Below are 20269 nucleotides of genomic sequence, written 5' to 3' on the forward strand. Positions count from 1 at the left end.
ACGAAATTCTGTTCAAGCTGATCGATTGAATCGACTTCAATTTATTCCTGTAAAGTCGAATTAATCACCTTTATTAAGGCGTTCTAACAGAACAGGGCAGTTTGTTGTTCAAAATCGGCTATGTTGATCGCATCTTTTGTGCTGCCCCAATAGTGGGGGGGGGGGGGGGATTAGGTAAATATATAAAGTAAATTTTTTGATCACAACAGAACTTGATTGCTGGGATCCAGCACAGAATGCTTGTGTTATTGCCAAAAAACTATTAACCTTCAAATACTTGTTTATTGGCCTTGAGAAAGGCATTTTGCTGTTCAAAATCTGTAAAAGCTGTTTTCACATTCAGTAAATAAGACGGCCGCGACAGATTGTGTTTTCTTGGATTCAGCACATAATGTGTTGTTGCCAAGATAAAACAAAACTTTATTGCGGGAAGAAGGCCAAAGCCCTTAACTGGCAAATCGAGACGTTTGGTGCTACCTCACTGCTGCTTACATATGTGATGTGATTTGTTTACTGGCGCAACCCGCTGCTGCTACTTCCGCAATCCGCTACGATGCGGCTAACTAGTTATACTATTCTGTCGACCTATTTAAAGAAAGGCAGCAGACGACCAATCTAAGGACGTAATTTTCGTTTCAACAAGGCTTTTTTTTTTCAAAGGTGGCGGGGAAATCTGCAAACAGACACCTGAGAAGAGAACTCAGGGTGTGGGGATGAGACTAGGGGAGAGATGCTGGGGTAGTTACACTCCCCCAGACACCTACTGATCCCTGTCCCGACCCACTAAAACCCCTCCAGTCTCCAGCCCTGGTCTTCCCGGAACGACGGTCAAGTATTACGTCGGGGAGTGGCTTTTGTGCGTGATGCACCATCTTTACTCTTATAACCTCCTAGCTAACTACCTGGAGACTGGTAGTTAGCTACCACTGGCGTGTTGGTGATTGACCCGCCACACACGTTGCAGCTCCAGGACAATCTGGGAGGCGGCCGCACAGGCCGCGTTCCAGATGTCCGGGTCGTCGCACATCCTCCGGACAAGATTGTCCGGAGTAGTGCCAGGCCCGCTCTCAGCCATCATGTTGCTCCTCGCTCTTACGAAACGGGGGCATACGAAGAGGACATGCTCTGCAGTCTCCTCCGCTTCCACGCACTCGGGACACATGGGGGACCCCGCGTGTCCGAACCTGTGCAGATATTGCCTGAAGCAACATTGGCCTGACAGGATCTGTGTCAGGTGGAAGTTCACCTCGCCATGTCGCTTCCCGACCCAGCCGGATATCTCCGGTATAAGTCGGTGCGTCCATCTGCCCTTTGTGGAATTAGACCATTCCCTCTGCCAACGGAGCATCGAGAATGACCTTCTGGTGCCTCGTATGCCCCTTGTGTCACGGTGGTCGAAACACTCTCTGTCCTCCTTGATGGCGATGCTGATAGGCATCATGCCGGACAAGACACAGATTGCATCGTATGACACCTTCCGATACGCACTCACAACTCTCAGGCATATGAGCCTGTAGGTACTTTCCAGTTTACCGCGGTAACTGTTAGTACCTAGCGCTCTGGACCATACTGGCCCACCATACCTAAGTATGGACGAAACCACGCTGGCAAAAAGTCTTCGCTTGCTGCCATAGACCGCTGAGCTATTGGACATCATACGAGATAGTGCTGCAATAGCCGATGAGGCCCTCTTACAGGTGTTAGGTTAGAGGGGAAGTGATAATAATCCAAATTTTGCTAGCAGACCGTTTTACTTAGGTTCAGCTTCAAACTGAAATTCATTTAATGTTAAGTTTAATTTGTACTTCGATTGAACTACTCTGGCTTACAAATTTTGGTGCACTTTCTCGTTTCACGGAAGTGGGTCGGTGTTTTCCACGCGGTTATGTGCTTTGCCTATTCATTTTATTTGCGAAGTTATTAATTAAGTGTTTCAAACTATAATTATAATCATATACTCACTGTGAAATTGTGTAATTGTGAAAACAGTAATCCAAATTTTGTTAGCAGACCGTTTTACTTAGGTTCAGCTTCAAACTGAAAGTCATTCAATGTTAAATTTAATTTGTGCTTCGATTGAACTATTCTGGCTTACAAATTTTGGTGCACTTTCTCGTTTCACGGAAGAGGGTCGGTGTTTTCCACGTGGTTATGTGCTTTGCCTATTCATTTTATTTGCGAAGTTATTAATTAAGTGTTTCAAACTATAATTATAATCATATACTCACTGTGTAATTGTGTAATTGTGAAAACAGTATTTGAAAATTTATATAATCTTAGCTTTAAAAGAAAATTGATTTTTATGCGGTGACTAATAGCAGAGATTCTTCCTCCTATCGCTTATTGTTGCGGAATCAGACGTGACAATGGTTTTGACTTCTGTCAACTCTGTTACCGGCCTCGGAGGCGTCGCTGTACACAGTGCTGCCACAACGAGGGGTCTCGTCGCCACAACAGGCATAGTCGACGTGGCTCCCGAACGTGAGCTTGTCGTCGACCATAAACCCCAAGAGCTTCAACGATCGCTTTGAGGTGATGGTACAGTCTCCGACTCTGACCACCGCCTGTTGCTCTGATTTACGGTTGTTCACAACCGTGACCTCCGTCTTATGGTGCGCAAGCTCCAGTTTCCTGGAGCGCATCCAGTCCTCGACCTTTCTTATGCAATGCGCAGCCGTCAACTCGACCTCTTCGATCGACTCGCCGTAAACCTCTAGCGTTATGTCGTCTGCAAAGCCGACGATCACAACCCCTACAGGAAACTTTAGTTTCAACACCCCGTCATACATGACGTTCCACAACACCGGACCCAGGATTGAACCTTGCGGAACCTCGGCGGTGATTGGGACGCACTTGGCCTCCACCGTCCCCCTTCCAGCCGCTATCCTTGTCCATAAATGAGAAGTCGCTTGTATGGTCCCATGGTAATCTATGCCGAAGCAGTGAGGCCCTGGGTAAGGGGGGTCGTCATAGCACCTTATGAGCACTATGACGCCCCCGCCCGCGTAAGTCAGGAAAGGGGCATCTTGTCCTAGGACTAGTTCCCCCCCATCTGATCCTTCTCTGCCTGATTCCCACCAGGCAATGGACGGGGAACGTACTGGAAGGCCTGCCTGGTTTTACGGGACGGAGACCCCTGCACCGGGTACCATCTCGCCATTTCAAGCCGCTGTCACGCGACTTTACTAAGAGTGCTCGATGCAGGTGCCAGCCCTTGGTCATGGTTCCTTATCGTATCCGACTTAAATCCGTTTCGTTCGCTGCCAGTTGCCATAATTGGGACCTTACTGGTGTCGGCCCCAATAGGCGAGGGAGTGCATTTGGTTGATGGGAGCGGCACTACTCGCTCCGTCAGAGATTCTTCCGGGTAATTGTGGCATTTACGAGGAGTCGACGGCCCAGTGTCCGACCCTCACCACCCCTAGGCAATCTCCCGCTGCTGGTCCGGGGCTGTTAGGTACTGTCAGCGGTCGCCCTCATATAACGTGTCCTCGGCGGTCGCCACGCGCCGACCCGTGGTGGCATGCAGCTCTGCCTGTTTCAACAAGGCTTGACAATTTTCAATAGTACAATAGCTCGCATAATCAATCAACACTTTTCTACATTTGGGTGGATGCGAGTATAATTTTCCAATCAATTGCCGCAAGAATGAAGGGAATCGGTTGAAAACAAACCGTTTTATAAGCATTTAAAAAGGGACAATTTTCGTCCCTTTTTCGTTAATAGTTTTTCTATTTACATCCCTATGTGGTAGGTTAAAGAAAAACGTAGTTCTACGTCAAAACTGCTCAAAGTGCCTTAAATGACAGTTCTCTCATATACGTACATGGGGGAAACGTCATCTAAGACCTTTCGAGCAGTTTTTTATTCTTCATTTAAAAATTGAAGGAAAACGATGAACAATTAAAAAAATCACATTTTGCTCAGAAAATGCGGCTTTTTCAAATGACATCTAAAAACTGGTATAGCTATTGGCCCTGACGACTCTGTTGATATTGGTTTGGTTTTTACTTGCGAAAGTGAAGGAGGGAAATATTTTTGCTTTTGTTTTCACACATAAATTGACAATTGTATATGAGAATTCGCATAGGTGCGAACAGCCTTGAAAATCTCTTTTACTTGTGTCAGGGCCAAGCTTAGGAGAATGACTGGAGAGCGACACTATACTGTCGACTTTTCTCTCTTTTCACTCTAACAGCCTCATGCATGAGCTGTTCATAAGAGCTCACATACAGCTACAGCTTACACAAGGCGAAGAAACTGTCTTGTGTTGCGTACGACAGCTCATTCTTGCGCATGTATTTTGTTCTTTCGGACATCACAGCCTAGTTTGCTCAGTGTGACAGTCTGCTGATCGGCTGCGGCTGTCATCGACTCGCATTTTTTCGTTTCTCCTTTTTCACAGGCCGGTGGCATATTGAATACAAAGCAAACCGTTTCCATTGTTGATATTATTCCCCACGTAAGGAAAAACGTGCTTCGCACCATCTCTCTTTCATTTTTTCATCGGCCTTATTGTCGTGTATCATAGTCACCTGACATTTCGCTCGGATTCGTGCTGAAGGATGTCGGAAGATTATAGGCTGTCATTTACGACAGCTTGGAATAACCAACAGGCATAAGGAGATGAAAACTAACAGCCCGTATGGAGTTGCATGTGTGCTGTCGTCAGTTGCTGTCGGACTGTTTACCGAACGTGTGGGGAACAGAGAGAGCTGTGCAATACAATGAGAGCCGGATCAGTTAAAAATTTGCTGTCATTGTCTTGCAGTCATTTTCATAACACTGGTCAATAGGGCCAATAGGACCCATTCATTTGCTTTCGCCATGAAGGTTCATATTCGCAGGGATTTAAACCTACTTGTTAAGAAAAATGCAGTAATATGACAACCCGGTCAACATTGAATGTAACACAATGTTGCTGTTCTGTAACACAGAAGCAGGGTGGCCACTCTACCGGGAAAAACGGGAAAAAGCCGGGAACTTCAAATCACCGGAAAAAAAAACACGGGAAACCGGTAAATTAGGCTTCACACCGGGAAAATCATCTTCTTTTATGTCGCCCGTTTTATTTGTTCAACAGTTTCTGAGGAAATGTCAACATGAAAACCTGTTTTTTTGCACGATGACCTATCTGGCATGGTTCTGCGGTTAGGGGAAAGCTGGTTGTTGGTTTCAGCCAAAGTCGACAGTTGCTTCGCAGCAAGATCTGCGTCAAATAGATTCAGGCTTGATCAGGTGGATAAATTTACTGTTCCGTAACATATATTGTCAGATTTTAATAAGAGTCAAAAAGTAATCAGCGTCGTGAGAGGCGTATTGAAACTTCTTGTGAATAATGTTCGACATCGCATCGGGTAGAATCCGGTCAAAAGTCAGATAGGACCGGAAACTTCGAGTCTCGATTTTATTTCGAACCGGACCGGAACGGAGCTACCCGGTTTGTACTTTTCGATTTTTGATATAATTTTAATCACAAGCAGCCCATGTATATTGCGGATCATTTTAATTGCATTTGCAAGTGACCTACTATAAGAGAATATATATAAATATTTTTAACAAGCTGTGTTCGTCTGTCATGTTGCAGAAACTAGGTCAATATCTGCTGAGATTTTGTTAATAATAAAAATAATCATGATTTCAACATTCTCCACATTAAGTGTTTCGCAGAAAAAAAAATAGTTTTTTTATTCTGTGTTCGACCTTTTGACTACTGCATTTTGTTGGGGAAAGACGTCACCTTGAGGAGCTATTTGTTAAAGATTTCTCGGATTTTTTCTATATCAAAAACAAACAGTAGCTAATAAAATTTTTTCAAATTGTTTATTCAGAGCGCCAGTTGAATTTATTTTACGGACCATGATAAAATTTCTTATACATTCCATTGGCCCTAGCTCGAAAATTTTGTCCCAGTCCCAGGATCTAAGTTTTTCGAAAAAAAAAATCGTTTTGAAAGAACAGATCTCAACGTTTCATGCATTTTGTAAAATGCATCTTGACAGTGTTATGTGCATTTTTTCATTGGTCACTCTAAGGCTCTTCTTCCCAAAGTCCGCTTGAAAATTTGCCTAAGGACATATTTCGAAAAGACAAAACCTCAATGCCCCAACTCTTAAATTTATCCCATGCATTTCATTGGCATCCAGATACAGAAGCACTGCAAGCTCGAGAGTAGCTTGACAGAGAAAGAAGCAGAAGGAAGCAAGAAAGCGCGAGAAGGCGATTGTCAACAATTTGGAGATGAGGAGGGCGAAAATTGTGCAGCAGATCACTATGAAGGTACTTGCTAACGTCGACGAACAGCTAAAAACGAAGAAGGAGAAATGTTTTTTATAGTTTTGTAACATTATTTCTGCAAGGCATTAATAGGCACGTGAAAATTGATTTTTTTCTCATATGTTTTAAAAACAAAAAACCGGGAAATTTTATTAAATATCATCGGGAAAACCGGGAAATCTTAAATTGATATTGAGTGGCCATCCTCCAGAAGTAACATTGTTACGTTACAAAGTTATCTAATTACAACATAACTGTTACTAAAAAAATGGTAACATTGTTATGTAACAGTATTTAACGTACATGCAATGTAACAAAAATGCTTTACTTGTAATGTAACGAAATATCCTTTTGGTAATGTAATTGTTACGTTGCGATTGTTATTAATTCTGCACATTTCAAGGTTATCAAAATGTAACGTAACATTTATCTAAATTGATAGTAACATTGTAATGTTGGTGTTCCATTTCAAGTGCATCAATATTCAAGACGAAATTTAAAGTACAGTAAACACAGTTAGGTTTCTTTACGCGGGGATACGTTCCAAATACTAAACTGAGTTAAAAAAATAACGTAGAAAACTATAAGATTATTTAGTCCCTAGATAAGTAATGTCGCTGGCATCGCTGGTTTTTAACAGGTTATGTATAGATTTGATTTGCTGGGTGAGTAATGTCAAATTTGTTTACATACTATGTAGCAACGATCGAAATCGAAGACAGCACAAGTTTTGCTACGAACTGAAAGTTCATCTCTTTTGTTTTTCGTAATAATAAATTGATAATAAAAGTATGGTTCGAAAGTGCTGCACCTGCGCCTTGTCTGAACGGCAAGTGGGACCAGCGGTATCTTTTCACTTTATTATTATTATTTTTTATCATTACCACTGCCGGTGGCAAGCATTTGCGAAGCACCGCAGTTCCCCATTTTTTCGCAGCAAGGTAAAAGTTATGAATGTCCTTCTAGTAAAACGGTACTTAATTTTTTTTTCAGGCAAGGAAAAAATCAAGTCACCGCTAGTACTGTGAACCGAAAGGCACCACTTGTAGATATCAGAAACCTTATGGAACCACAGTACCGAAAAAGCGTTGAGGATTCTGTAGAAACCCAGAGCGTTGGCGTTGCTTGTTTTACGCATAATCAAACTGAAGATAAAGAAAATTTCTCTGAACTGTTGCTTTGTTTGTTTGTTTTCTGAGCCTGTTAATTTACGTAAACCGTTCGATTATAGACCATTAGACATGGATACAATTGTTTAAGGGAACAGCAACCATAGGGATAACTATTCTGATAAATGTAGAGAAACTTCACAAACTTCATTCGTTACCATCTGTGAACAATGCGAATACATGAAACATAATGCTTTGAGTTCGTTACCCATACGGTATCCGGGTGATATCAATGTGGAAGATTTGCGTAATCCAGATGTAGCTAAAACCGCATACTGCCTCACTTACTCGAAGCTAATTGAAGCAAGAACAGCAAAAGAAGCATTAAAAAAACAAAACATCCGATACAAAAGCAAAATTGACCGCTTAGAAGCAGATTTGAAGGACATGCGGATTAAATTTTCAGAAACTACAGTTGGTACTCAGTCTATAGAGGTATATGTAATCCTAGGATGATGCAATTCTAGTTAAAAAATGTTATGTCTAAATTTATTTTTCATCTACGCTCTTTTTAATGTCCCCATTTTTTATATGAACTTCGATTATTTGGTTTGGGTCGTCACTTTACCTTTTACGCCCAGCCCGCCTTAACAGCGTAATATATTATGTGTAAAACACCTTCGTTGCAATTTGATTAACGAAAGCCTTGACTTATGGTGGTAACTGACGAAACTTCACTATCTTCGCAGTGACGACTTAGTAAAATATGTATTATCTTAGAGATAACTGAAGTATGCAAATATGAATTTTATTTTTGAAATGGCCTTCTCTTTATTTCTAGGTGGTAAAACATAACAAGCCGAAACTGATTTGCAGATTGACTACAAACACTAAAGATGGACCCTCTTATACCCTCTTATGTTCGAGCATTTGCAATAGGTTTGAATTTTCACTCTGCTGCTGCTTACGATTACACCAGAAAAATTCTTGGTGGCGGTATTGCTCTACCTCACAAATCAACAATCTTCAAATGGTATAACATAGTAGATGTAGGGCCAGGTATTTCGGCTGCAGCACTGCATATAATAAAATCGAAGGTATCAGAAGCCAAGACCAAAGGAATTAAAATATTCGCTAATCTGGTCATGGACGAAATGTCTATCAGAAAACAGCTCACCACTCAAAAGGACGGGCAATAAGCGGATATGTCGACGTAGGCTTTGAAATGGGCTGGCAGCGCGAAATAGCTTCTGAGGCATTGATGTTCTTGACCGGTGTCAACCAACACTTCAAGCTTCTAGTATCCCATAATTTTTCAGGTGGTCTGACAGCTAATTATAAGAAGGCAATAATAACTCAGGTTTTAATGGCACTATATGAAACTGAGCTAACTGTTCCTTCAATCACATTTGACGGTACAAGAGTGAACTTGTCGTGTATGGCTCTATTTGGAGCAGTATTGAAAGAGCATAATATGCGCACTACGTTTCAACATCCTTCTAATGTTGGTGTAGTATGTATTATCATGGACGCGGTAATAAAATTTGAATATTCAAAACAGTTAGAACAATTTCAACGAACAAAAGGATTGCGGTTGGCTAACAAGCTAAGTAATTTACATATTAATTTTGGTAAGAACAAATGAAATCCAAACTGGCCATTCAAATGTTCAGCAATAGTGTTGCGGATGCTATCGAGTTATTGATGGAGCAAAAAATCGAAAAAATCAAAGGAGCAAAAGCGACGATTGATTTTTTACGCACTTTTAACAATCCGTTTGATATAATGAACTCTAAGTCAAAATTTGGGAAGGAATTTAACCGACCGTATTGCAACGAAACGCACCCCGAATTCAGCCAATATCTGCGATATTGTACAAAATATGTATCTCAGCTATCATTCAATGACGATGGAACAAACAAATACTTACTGGTTTCACTCAATCACACCGAATTTTTGGGTTACCTGGTGAATATAGAATCAATTCAGGTTTTATATTTTGAGTACATCTACCCACCACGAAGTCCACTTGAGTACTTGTTAACATACAAGCTCTCACAAGACCTCATTGAACAAACATTTTCGATAATTCGCGCCAAAGGTGGTTTTAACGACAATCCAACCACACTTCAATTCTCGTATGCCTTCCGTGCTATAATTATAAACAGACAAACTAAAATATCTAACGGAATGAATAATGAGCTGCAGGACAATACAGAATTTGCTGTTTTCACGATTTCTAGTGCCGCTCAAACTCGAAAAGAAGAGGAAATTTTCGCCGAAGATTGGTTGTTCGATTATTTTGTACTTAACGATTTAGATAACATGGATAATAATATTGTCGGTTACATTGCTGGATACGTCGAATTAAAACTGTATAAAACACTGACATGCGAAGCCTGTTTGAATGGTTTAAGCACAGATTTTTTAATTTTTTTAATTTTTTTTTTATTAAGGGGGGATTTGTTAGTAGCTTAAGTATTTATGATAAATATTAGTAAATAATGAGTATGTGTGTCCAATCACAAATGGTGACTTCTCAACACTGATAGAAATTTGTAATTTTAATTGTTAGGATTTGTTTGCTTTCGCAATTAGGACTTATCATTCGTAGGGATTTAAACCTACTTGTCAGAAAAGGGGAAGTAAACTTACAACTAACTTAATTGCTAACTTATTGGCTATAAAGAGAGCTTATCGTAGCAATTGAGGATTGCAACGATTTATGTCGAAAATTGTTAATAATTTTATTTGACATAGCTTCTAATGGTTCAACACCAGTAAGTCTATGTAATTCGAGTGTACCAAACCAAGGAGGGCGCTTCAAAATCATTTTCAGAATTTTATTCTGAATCCTTTGGAGCGTTTTCTTCCTTGTTGAACAGCAACTTGACCAGATCGGTACAGCATAAAGCATTGCTGGTCTAAAAATTTGTTTGTAAATCAAAAGTTTGTTCTTTAAACAAAGTTAAGAATTCCTGTTAATGAGAGGATATAAACATCTCGTATATTTGATGCACTTGGCTTGTATACTCTCAATGTGCTCTTTGAAAATAAGTTTTTTATCATAAATTAGTCCCAAGTACTTAACCTTGTCGGACCAACTTAAAATAACCCCATTCATCTTGACAACGTGATTATTGTTTGGCTTGAGGAAAGAAGCCCTAGGCTTATGCGGAAAAATTATCATTTGAGTTTTAGAAGCATTGGGAGAGATTTTCCACTTTTGCAAGTAGGAAGAAAAAATATCTAAACTTTTCTGCAATCGACTGCATATGACACGAAGACTTTTTCCTTTTACGGAAATGCTTGTGTCATCGCAGAACAATGACTTTGTGCATTCGGAGGCAAATCAGGAAGATCTGAAGTGAATATGTTGCACAGGACTGGACCCAAGACTGAACCTTGAGGTACACCTGCTCTGACAGGAAATCTATCAGATTTTGAATTCTGATAGACAACCTGCAGAGTTCGATCAGTAAGATAATTTTTTAAAATTTTGATTAGGAAAATTGGAAAATTAAAAGTTTGCAATTTCGCAATCAAACCTTTATGCCAAACACTGTCGAATGCTTTTTCTATGTCTAAAAGAGCAGCTCCAGTGGAATAACATTCAGATTTGTTAGCTCGTATCATATTAGTAACTCTGAGCAATTGATGAGTTGTGGAATGCCCATGGCGAAATCCAAACTGTTCATTTGCAAAAATTGAATTTTCGTTAATGTGTGACATCATTCTGTGAAGAATAATTCTCTCAAACAGTTTACTTATTGAAGAAAGCAAACTGATTGGTCGATAACTTGAAACTTCAGCTGGGTTCTTATCCGGTTTTAAAATGGGAGTAATTTTTGCATTTTTCCATAATTTGGGAAAATATGCAATTTTGAAGCAGCAATTGAAAATTTTCACTAAAAATTCCATTGTGCTCTCAGGGAGATGTTTGATTAGTATATTAAAGATTCCATCGTCACCAGGTGCTTTTATATTTTTGAAATTTTTAATAATTGATTTAATCTCATTTAAGTTAGTTTCAATTATTTCTGCAGGTGAAAAATTCTGGGAAGAAATTAAATCAAATTGACGTGTGACTTCATTTTCAATTGGACTCACAAAATTCAAATTTGAGTTATGAACACTCTCAAACTGCTGAGCAAGTCTTTGAGCCTTTTGTTCATTGGATACAAGAAAACGTTCACCATCTTTAAAAACTGGAATAGGCTTTGAAAGTTTCTTAAGAATCTTCGACAGCTTCCAAAATGGTTTTGAATATGGTTTCAATTTTTCAACTTTAGTCTCAAAATTTTGATTTCTCAGAAGAGTAAATCTATGTTTAATCTCTTTCTGTAAATCTTTATAAATAGTTTTAAAAACAGGGTCACGAGAACGTTGATATTGACGTCTGCGGACATTTTTCAAACGAATTAGAAGTTGAAGATTTTCGTCAATTATTGATGAATCAAATTTCACTTGAGCCTTTGGAACAGAATAATTCCTGGCATCAACAATTGCACATTTTAATGCTTCCAAAGCGGAATCAATATTCACTTCGTTTTGCAAATCAAGCTCATTATTGAAATTTCTCTCAATATGAGTTTTGTATCTTTCCCAATTAGCCTTGTTATAATTAAAAACAGAGCTCATAGGGTTTAAAACTGATTCATGTGATAAAGAAAAAGTTATTGGAAGATGGTCAGAATCAAAGTCAGCATGTGTGATCAAATCACTACATACATGACTTTGATCTGTTAGCACCAAATCAATTGTTGAAGGGTTTCTTACAGAAGAAAAGCATGTAGGACTATTCGGAGACAAAATAGAATAGTATCCTGAAGAACAATCATTGAATATAATTTTTCCATTGGAATTACTTTGAGAATTATTCCATGAACGATGTTTAGCGTTAAAATCGCCGATTATGAAAAATTTCGAACGATTTCTGGTGAGTTTTTGTAAATCACCTTTAAAATAATTTTTGAGCTCGCGTGTGCATTGAAATGGTAAATATGCTGCGGCAATAAATAAAATCCCAAGTTCAGTTTGAACTTCAATTCCCAAAGTTTCAATAACTTTTGTCTCAAGATGGGGAAGAGCACGATGTTTAATTCGGCGATGAATAACAATTGCAACTCCACCGCCGGAACCCTGAATCCTATCATATCTATGAACCACGTAATTGGGATCATATTTTTATTTTATGTTAGGTTTCAAAAATGTTTCAGTAATAATTGCAATATGCACATTATTTACTGTTAAAAAATTAAAAAGCTCATTCTCATTGGCCTTCAATGAGCGAGCATTCCAATTTAATATTTTAATTGTTTTATTTAAAATCATTGCTAAATTTTAAATTAGAAACAATTTTAATGGTAAAATTTGTGCCTATTTGAATGGCTTCAAACATTGATTTTGCCTGCAACATGGCGTTCATAAGATCGAACATTGCCTGTTGCAAAAAAGAAAGTTTACCTGCCGTAATAGGCCCCAGGCAGTTGACATTAGAAAAAATATTTTCGGCAGCAATATTAGCAGGAGTAATAGGTGTACAATTATTTTCTAGCGTGTTTTGCTTACCCATATTAACGGTCATTTTCGAACTACAACACTAGGCGGTATAATGTTCGAACTACCTGTAACCTGTGCATAAGTTAAACGGGTATGCAAAGAAGTAGGTAAACTATGCGTCACTGGTACGCTTGGAGAATTTTGTTTTGAAGTTGGTTTTAATTGAGAAATTGAATTTTGTTTACCTTGCCTTGCCTTAACAATTGCTAAACGGACTGGGCATTGATAAAAATTTGACATATGGTTGCCGTTACAATTCGCACAGCGAAAATTTTTACTCTCTTTCACAGGACATGTGTCCTTTTTGTGAGAAGAGTCTCCACAATTAAGACATTTTTGGTCCATGTTACAGAATTTGGAACCATGGCCATAACGTTGGCAAGTACGGCATTGGGTGATATGCTTTTCACCTCCGCCATACTTCCTATAAATTTCCCACTTTACACGCACATTATACAAAGCATGTGCTTTTTCAAAAAATTTTAAGTTGTTAACCTCATTGCGGTTAAAATGAATTAAATAATTAACAAGGGAAATTCCAGTTCTTTGACTGTTTTCGCCTCGTGATTTTTGTTTCATTAGAATTACTTGGGTAGGGGCTATGCCAAGTAATTCTGTTAAAGTAAGTTTGATCTCATCAACGGTTCGATCGTTGGTGAGACCTTTCAAGACAACCTTGAACGGCTTGGCGTTCTTGGTGTCATATGTAAAAAATTTGTACATCTTGTCAGTTAAATACTGAACAAGACGATCACGACCCTTTACTGAGTCGGCTAATAAGCGACATTCACCTCTACGGCCAATTTGATAGGTAACTTTAACGTCAGAAACAAACGTTGAAAGTTCCTTTTTGAATATATTAAATTCAGTAGAAATAGTTACCACAATAGGTGGAACTTTCTCCTTTTTTAAAGATTTTATATTTTGTATAGTTTCATTATTGGTAACTTCCATTTCACCAGCTTCATGCTCAAGCAAAATATCAAAAGGATTGTCACTACAGACACTCGAAGTGTCAGAAAGAGATGCCTTTTCCTCCCCGCAGCGATGCGAGGTTTCTTTTTCCGTCCAGCCATTTCAGGTGATACGAAAAAAGTTAAAACAAATGTTAAATTCAAAAGTAGGTAGTCTTGAGAAAGACTGATGGGAAATAACTTTCAGGTAGTCTTTAAAAGACACACTGACAAAACACAAACTTTGAAGCTATAGGCAGTCAAAGACCAGTCCACAAGCAACCGAAAAAACGTCTGATCTGTAGGACAGTTCAAGACGCACTGTTTAAGCACAGATGATATCGAGGTTTCTTAGTTTATAGAAATCAAACGTCGTAGTCATGGCGGTTTGAATTTTCCTCAAAGAGATGTGGCATTTGTTAGCAAAATTTCAGAGCAAATGATTCGCGCAGAAAAAAATGCCATTGAAAGAGGCAAATTTTAAGCCTGTAACATTACAACATCAAGTCATATCGTTAGTTTTTGATCTGAGACCTAATATTTTTGCCAGCTTAAACGAACATGTTACTATGTGGCCGCTTTTCGAAAACCATAAATTTCTATTAGTCAAATTAATTATTCGAATATATTTCACAATTCGCAGTCACCATATCTGCCGAGAATTCACGGAGAGTTTAAAAAGGGAGAAAATTCGCACATTTTCGAAAAAAATGGTTATATTTGCAGGACAGTAATAATTTTAGAGATGAATCTTGTACAATGCATTGTATTTCAAAAAATTTCTGAGTCGCAGACTCACTGAATACGTTTGATGTACTTTTATTCTATTTAACCGTACAGCTTATCTTACCTAAAACATGAGCTATACATAAAGCTCCAAACACAATTGATCCGGATTTTAATACGTTGCAGTAATTCGACAGTTTTTCCATGGATTAATTTTTAAATTGTCGCTACCTATTAAAATCCGGATCCATTGTGTTTGGGGCTTTACTCCTTCTGCGACACATTCTTTGAACAGATCTAATCACAGTTATGTATTGATCGTTACTCTTTACAAATCCTCACCATACTTGAAGTGTTACGTAATCCATGTATTGGCCTATGAATCGTGAGTTATAAAACGTTGCGAAAGCAAGCAATACTCTCCACATTCATATAACATTTTACAAAAAAAAAATCACCTATGGTGACTACGGTAAACAATTTAACATTCTTCAAACTGAATCCGAACGTCAAGATTCACATTTGTTTCATAAGTTGACTCCTTATAACAGCTATGTGGCGTGATCGTTGCATGATGTTGATTCGCTTTTAATATTGAATTCTTCGCTCCTGCTGCCTTCTCCCCCGACAGTTATATTGTGGTTTTATTCATCGCCATCATACATGTATGCATTAGTTCTCCTTCTCGGTGATCAACCGAAATTATCCTGATTACTGATTTCGTTGAATTCATCGACAACTCGCGTCTCGTTAACTATTTTGTTTGTCTGCTAAGACGGCAGTTCATCAATGATGCAATCTAGTAAATAAACCATCGTAAATTTCAGAAATTGACTAAAGAAGTGCAGCCGACAGAAACCTTACCCAAGATGAATTCCATTTGTGCACAATCAGAAAAAGCATTATCTTTTTTATGTAGAACATTCACTATTTCACAAATGATTTTACCACTAAAACCACATAAATAAGTTTAGTACATTTTTATGTATGTGCTGAAACTCTGCTTCTGAGATAGCTCGACAAATCAGTTGTTTTCATTTTTCTTCAGTCTGCTTTTTCTTTTGACAGCTTTTACCAATAACAAAGCTCAAAATTCATTCCGAGTTGTGCTCTCGTCGTATTCGGTCGCAATTTTATTTCGATCTCGATAGTGCCAACCAGTAAATCGCCTACAAGGTCACCGTGCATTGTGCTCTGCTGCTCGTTGCCGTCGTCACTGTTGAAGACAGCAAAAATAAGAAGAAGTCAACAATAGCCCGTGCGTTGTGTCGCTGCCTGAAGAATTTCGGTACCTGGCGCACGGCCGTTTGGCTGTATTGGTCGATCGGACAACCAAAAAAGGAAGCAGCAAGGAGAGATTGGCATCGCCCGTGCGCTGATTGTGGAGGAGAGCGGCTGCATAAGCTAAGTAGTTTTTTTTTTCTTGGTTTTTTTACAATATTATTTGTTAATTGGCATTTAGCGTGTGTGGCTCACGCGTCTAACATGGATGACCGAAAGCGGGGATGAAAGCCCGCTCGTTCCACCGCCTAGCCCTCCCGGATACAAAGTTCCAAGGGTTAAAATTGGAACCCCGCAGGAATTTACCCATCGGCTAAAGGAGTATCCGGAGGGCAAAGCTGGTATTGGGGCTGTATTTTCCGGCCGAAAGTTAAAGCATTGAACACAATGCAAATTTGTAGGGATCTGGCACGTTTTTCAGCCGTGACTGAAATAACGAAAGTACGCCCGAATGAGCTGCGTGTTTTGGTGTCTGACTTCAAGCAAGCGAACGAGATTGCTGCTTGTGAGCTCTTCACGCGGGAGTACCACGTGTACATTCCAGCTCGCGTAGTAGATATTAACGGTGTGGTCAGCGAATCGAGTCTGACCGTCGAGGACCTGTTGAAGGCTGGAAAAGGCCTGTTCAAGGACTCTAGCCTTCAACCAGCCAAGATACTTGAATGTAAGCAATTACCTTCAGTATCGCTCGACAAGGGTGTAAAAACTTACACCCCATCAGACTCTTTTCGCCTGACTTTCGCCGGGTCTGCTCTGCCGAGCTATGTGCTCGTGGACAAGGTGCGTCTGCCCGTGTGCTTGTTTGTACCGCGGGTAATGAACTGCCTCAAGTGCAAACAGTTGGGTCATACGGCCTCCCACTGTGGCAAAAAGCACGTTGTGGCAAGTGCGGAGAGCAACATGCGGATGACGCCTGTAATAAGACCGCTGAAAAGTGCCTCTATTGTGGGCAAACTTCGCATGAGCTGTCTGCATGTCCCGCGTACAAACAGTGCCAAGACAAGATCAAGCGGTCTCTGAAAGAGCGCTCTAAGCGCACTTTCGCAGTAATTCTCAAAGAGGCCGCTGCCACCAAACTGGTTTCCCCGAATCTCTTCGAGGTCTTGTCATCCGATGAGTCTGATTCTGACGATTCAGTTGGGGAACCTTCTTTTGTTGAACCCGGGAAATCTAGGAAGAGAAAAAACCTTTCTTCTCCTAGGCTTCCTAGGAATGGACAGAGAAGGTCTCCATCTGAAGTGACTGATACTAAGAAACTAAGAAGTGCTGTAGAAAATCCGAAGCAAACTCCTCCGGGATTGGCAAAATTGAATTCAAATAAGGAGTTTCCGGCACTTCCAGGAACATAAAAAAACCCAACTGTTCCTTCTTTTTCGTCCAAGATTCAGCCAGAATCTGGACTGCTGAAGTTTTCAGATATTGTGGACTGGATTTTTGAAAATTTTAACATAACTGATCCTCTTAAAAGTTTTTTGCTGGCATTTCTACCAACAGTAAAAACGTTTTTGAAGCATTTGACTGCTAAATGGCCCCTCCTTGCAGTGATCGTATCCTTCGATGGCTAATTCATCGGCTGAGATGAAGGATTTTATCTTTATTTTACAGTGGAATTGTAGAAGTATCGTCCCCAAAATTGATTCATTTGAAGTTTTGATTAATAAGCATAAATGCGATGCATTTTCCCTCTGTGAAACTTGGCTCACTTCAAATGTAGATCTTAACTTCCATGATTTTAACATAATTCGCCTTGACCGAGACACCCCTTATGGAGGAGTACTTCTGGGATTAAGAAGTGCTCTTCTTTCTATCGTATTAACCTTTCCTCGGTCCCAGGCGTCGAAGCTGTCGCATGTCAAATGATAATACAAGGTAAAGAGCTTTGTATTGCCTCAATATATATTCCTCACAGAGCACAGGTAGGGAAACGGCTGCTCTTTGATTTAATAAAACTTCTTCCCTCGCCACGTTTGATTTTTGGAGAATTTAACTCTCACGGCGTGGCTTGGGGTTCCCCTTCTAATTATAACCGTTCCTCTTTGATCTATAACCTTTGCGACGACTTCGACATGACAATATTAAACAACGGGTATATGACACGCGTTCCGAAACCTCCAGCGCGCCCCAGTGCTTTAGATTTATCTTTATGTTCAACATCGCTACGGTTGGATTGCATATGGAAGGTAGTCCTTGATCCCCACGGTAGCGATCATTTGCCTATTCAAATTTCAATTGATAATGGTTCAACTCGCTGAGCTGAGTCGTATGACACTGGAGGGATCAAAATCGTGCGTGCGGATGGCTGGCGAGACATCAGCCGCGTTCGTAACGTTGGATGGACTGAAGCAGGGGGATGCGCTCTCCAACCTACTGTTTAACATCGCTCTTGAGAGTGCAGTACGAAGAGCAAACGTTGAAAGAAACGGTACGATCACCACGAAATCTCACATGCTTCTTATATAATCGGTATCAACCGTAAGGCCGTGGAGGAGGCCTTCGTACCTTTTAAGAGAGAAGCAGGGAGATTGGGACTTGTCATTAACTCTGCCAAAACGAAGTACATGGTAGCTGGCAGAAAACGTGGGAGTCCCCGTGGTGTAGGTGCTGAGGTGGAGATAGATGGGGAACGATTTGAGGTGGTTGACGAATTCGTTTATCTTGGTACGCTTGTGACATGTGACAACGATATGAGCCGTGAAGTGAAACGACGAGTTGCAGCTGCGAACAGGGCCTTCTACGGACTACGTAACCAGCTAAGGTCCCGTAGTTTGCAAACTCGCACAAAACTAGCGCTGTATAGGACGCTAATACTCCCGGTGGCCCTTTACGGACATGAAGCATGGACGCTGAAGGAAGCTGATCGACGAGTGCTCGGAGTTTTTGAGCGTAAAGTTCTGCGATCGATACTTGGCGGTAAACTGGAAGATAGAGTGTGGCGCAGACGCATGATTCACGAGTTGTACCAGGTATACAAACATGCTGATATAGTGAAGGTAATACAGCGGGGCAGGCTTCAGTGGGCTGGACATGTAGCCAGGATGCCTGACGAGAGAGCCGCCAAAACTATCTTCAGTAGAGAACCAGGAAGAGGCCGTCGACTCCGTGGAAGGCCTCGCACGTGGTGGATATGCGCGGTGGAAGAAGATGCACGATCTGCTGGTGTACGGGGAGACTGGAGAACGGCTGCCCAAGACAGAAGAAGCCATGGACATCTCTAATTCGTTCGGCCCTAGACCGGTGAACGGTCCGTTAGCCAAAAAAGTAAAGTAAGTAAAAATAAGTAATGGTTCAACTCGCACGCGATCAGTTGATATTCCGTATGACCTCACACGGAATATCGATTGGAAATTATACGAGAAAATGATATCAGAAGCTGTCGAGTCGATTCAACATCACCCACCACTTGAAGAATACAACCTCCTCGCGGGCTTGATTCTCGACACCGCGTTGCAAGCCCAAACGAAGAAATATCCCGGCGTGACGATCAAAGAACGGCCTCCCACTCAATGGTGGGACAAAGAGTGCTCCGATGTCTACACGGAAAACGGCTTTCTTTTGGGTGACGACTTTAAGCGGTATTTGGAGCTTGAGACCAAGTTTAAAGTTGGTCCGAGCAAAGAAACGCGGATATTGGCGCCGGTTCGTAAACGAAACGTCGAGGGAGACATCGATGAGCACTCTTTGGAACACAGCCCGAAGAATGCAAAATCGTATAACGGTCAACGAAAGCGAGGAGTCTTCAAGTCGGTGGATATTTGATTTTGCCAGGAAAGTATGTCCGGACTCTGTTCCTGCGCAAAACATTGTTCGCGATACGTCTCCGGGCCACGACGCGATAGAATCACCTTTTACGATGGCAGAATTTTCAGTTACCCTCCTGTCCTGTAACAATAACGCGCCTGGGTTAGATAGAATCAAATTCAACTTATTGAAGGATCTACTCGGCAGTGCCAAGAGGCGCTTGTTGAACTTGTTCAATAAGTTCCTGGAGCGAAACATTGTACCGCAGGATTGGAGGCAAGTGAAAGTGATCGCCATCCAAAAACCGGGAAAACCAGCTTCTGATCACAACTCTTATAGGCCGATTGCAATGCTATCCTGTATTCGGAAATTGATGGAGAAAATGATACTCCGTCGTTTAGACCATTGGGTCGAATCAAACGGTCTACTGTCAGATACTCAATTTGGCTTCCGCCGTGCCAAAGGAACGAATGACTGTCTTGCGTTGCTTTCTAAAGATATTCAGCTAACCTATGCTCGCAGAAAACAAATGGCATCTGTGTTCTTGGACATTAAGGGGGCTTTTGATTCCGTTTCTATTGACATTCTTTCGGGCAAACTTCACCGACAAGGATTTTCACCAAT

General features: G+C 40.6%; 1 protein-coding gene and 1 long non-coding RNA gene across 4 annotated transcripts in view; both read left to right on the plus strand.

Moving 5' to 3' along the window:
- LOC129727211 (uncharacterized) overlaps positions 1-7540 on the plus strand; it is a 40514-nt gene extending 32974 nt beyond the window's left edge. Inside the window, exon 2 of the long non-coding RNA XR_008728509.1 lies at positions 7270-7540. This is a non-coding gene — a long non-coding RNA (uncharacterized LOC129727211). The remainder of the gene's footprint in view (positions 1-7269) is intronic.
- Positions 1-20269, plus strand: part of LOC129727207 (glutamate [NMDA] receptor subunit 1-like) — a 476845-nt gene that overhangs the window by 201060 nt on the left and 255516 nt on the right. The window lies entirely within an intron of this gene.

Source organism: Wyeomyia smithii, chromosome 3 (genome assembly GCF_029784165.1).
Source record: "Wyeomyia smithii strain HCP4-BCI-WySm-NY-G18 chromosome 3, ASM2978416v1, whole genome shotgun sequence".
In the NCBI taxonomy this organism is placed as follows: domain Eukaryota; kingdom Metazoa; phylum Arthropoda; class Insecta; order Diptera; family Culicidae; genus Wyeomyia; species Wyeomyia smithii.